The sequence below is a fragment of the Octodon degus genome, unplaced genomic scaffold (genome assembly GCF_000260255.1).
Source record: "Octodon degus isolate 3935 unplaced genomic scaffold, OctDeg1.0 scaffold00030, whole genome shotgun sequence".
Lineage (NCBI taxonomy): Eukaryota > Metazoa > Chordata > Mammalia > Rodentia > Octodontidae > Octodon > Octodon degus.
In genome coordinates this window covers 8073537-8076208 of record NW_004524606.1, presented here as the reverse complement: position 1 = coordinate 8076208, position 2672 = coordinate 8073537, and the positions used below count along the sequence as shown (strand labels likewise).

The 2672-nt window shown below is 35.9% G+C and overlaps 1 pseudogene; it reads left to right on the top strand.

Moving 5' to 3' along the window:
* The first annotated feature begins 1542 nt into the window (after positions 1 to 1542).
* LOC101576858 lies at positions 1543 to 1908 on the top strand (annotated as a pseudogene).
* Positions 1909 to 2672: the final 764 nt, after the last annotated feature.

Here is a 2672-nt window from a genome sequence, read left to right as displayed (position 1 = left end):
TGTAAAAATTTAAAATAGAAATTTTTGAATATGGAGCAGCACTATTATTCTTTGAAATACATTCAAAAGCTATACTAGATTCATACTATATTTTCTATTTTGAAGCCTAGAAAACTAATCTTTTAAAGTTATCTCTTCAAAAGCCTTAAATTTTTAGTATAACTGACAAATAAAATCATATAATTCGAGGTGTGCAGCATCATGTTTTGAGATATGTGTAATGCTGTGGAATGACTGCTACAATCAAGCTAATTAACGTATCGCTCACCGCACACGCTTATGGCAGTTCTTCATTTCATCCTCATAGAAGTACTTTATAATAGCACAAGTCAAAAAAAGCTACTCTTAAACAAAAAGGAATATGTCCTCAGCATTTCACTCCAAGACAGATTAAATCAGCTGAGTGAACACCATTCCAGGCAATTTCTTCAAATCTCTATACCTTACTGCATTTTAAAAAATAAAATATTACCAATGGAACCTGCTGTTTCACTCAGTGGTCTGTAGTAGACACCTTTTTACCTCAATAAATTTGTGTCAATATCCTGACCCCTTAATGATACAATAACTATTTTTCCATCCCCACTATTATCCTCCCTCTGACCTCCCCCTACTTCCTGCCTCTTGTCTAATAAAAGGCTCCCTCTTACTTTCATGTCATCAATTTTAGATTCTATTAGGAAAAACACAAATACCTGCCTTCCCTAGTCGAGATTTTGCTCCTAATATGATGATCTCCAGTTTCATCCATTTTCCTGAAAATAACATAACTTTGTTCTTTATAGCTGAACAATACTCTATTGCTCCATTGTGTGTGTGTGTGTGTGTGTGTGTGACAATTTTACTCTTTGCATCTGTTAATAAGCAAAGAAATTGGCTCCATATCTTGGGTATTGTGGATTGTGCTGCAGTGAAGGTGGCCATGCAGGTATCCCCATAGCACGCTGACCTTCATTTATTTAGGTTTATGCCATAGAGTGGTACAGCTAGATCATACTGTAGTTTGTGTTTACCTTTTTGAGGCGCCTCCATCCTGATTTCTGTAATGGCTGCAGTACATCACCACCAGCAATATAGAGAGCTCCTTTCCCCCACATTTTCGTCAGCATTCATTGATTTTGAATTCTTTTTTTTTTTTTAATGTGTGTGTGTGTGTGTGTGTGTGTGTGTGCGCGTGCGGCCACCTCAGCCCACCAGGGGGCGGGGCTGGCTGGCATGTGGTGCTGGGGGATTGAACCGCGGTCCCTGTGCTTTGCTAAGCTTCTTCTAAGTAGGTGCTTTAGACCACTGAGCCATCTCACCAGCCCCGATTTTGTATTCTTGTTGATAGCCATTCTGTCTGTGGTGAGACAGAATCTCAATGCAGCTATGATATGCATTGTAAAGACATGATTTTTAAAGGAAAATAGTTTAAAGGATACATAATTAAAATAAATAAAAATGTTCTTACAGCATCTTCAATAAAATGCATGGGATTGTTTCTTATTAGTTTTCCTTACATTTAATGTTAGTTGAAATCGCTTTTGGAGGAGTGGACTAATAATGGTGGACGTGGTGAATTTGCCCAAGTCACACATCAACACTAGCATGATATCTCAGTTCATTGACTGGCCAGTCTGCTTCATAGGGAGGCTGGAAAAGATTCATCCCACTGGAAAAAATGTTTATCCTTTCAGATGGAGAAGGAAAAAATGAAACCATTGAATTGATGGTGCCACTTGATGAACAAATATCTGGAATCATGGAAGTAGCTAGAAGAGTAACGGCCAAGGCAACCATCATGTGTGCATCCTGCGTCCAGTGTAGAGAAGATGACAGTCCTTTGATCTGGGACTTTACAGTGAAGCAGTGAAAATTATCCACTAATTCCCTAAGTTTTTTCCTTTTGGAGTGCAACAGGAATCTTGATTTTTTTTTTTTTTTTTTTTTTTTGTGATTACAAGAAGCAAGAAATTCCCTCATATCTGAGTGAGAGAACTCATTGTTTTCTAATACTGGTTATTTTTTAAATTCCCTGTATCGAATGTTAGATATTTCAATCTGCAGTTTTTGATGGAACTGATATATGACAGTTTTCACCTAAGTCTTCTTACAAAAAACTTGCTACTACATTGTATGGTCTGATAAGATGTAACAACAAAGTATCTTGCCTTATGTTTGTGTTTCTATTTTGTTAACAAAACTTAGAATGATAAAAAAAGAAATTATTTCTGTTCTAAGTGTCCATATAGGACTGTATGCTTGTAGGCATATCCATGTTCTTTATTTATTATTACTTTTATAAGTACATATATGCAGTACATAATGTCCACATTCACTGTTGGGGATTGGTACATAGCATATGTCAGTTCTGTTCCTTTTCCCACTTCCCTCCAGATTATTTTATTTTCCCAGCAACTAATTCATTATTTATCTTATATGACCTAATAAAGTTAATTATCATATAGACAGATTGAAAGCCAGACTAATAGGTCAAAGAACATATAAAACATGTAAGACAATTGTACTAAGTCAAGGTATACTTTAAAATACATTGTTCACATTGGATTATAATTTCTTTTTTTTTTTTCTTTTTTTTTTTTTTTTTTTTTTTTTTTTTTTTTTTTTTGGCAGAACCGGGGATTGAACTCAGGCCCTTGAGCATGCCAGGGACGCACTTACTCCACTGAGCC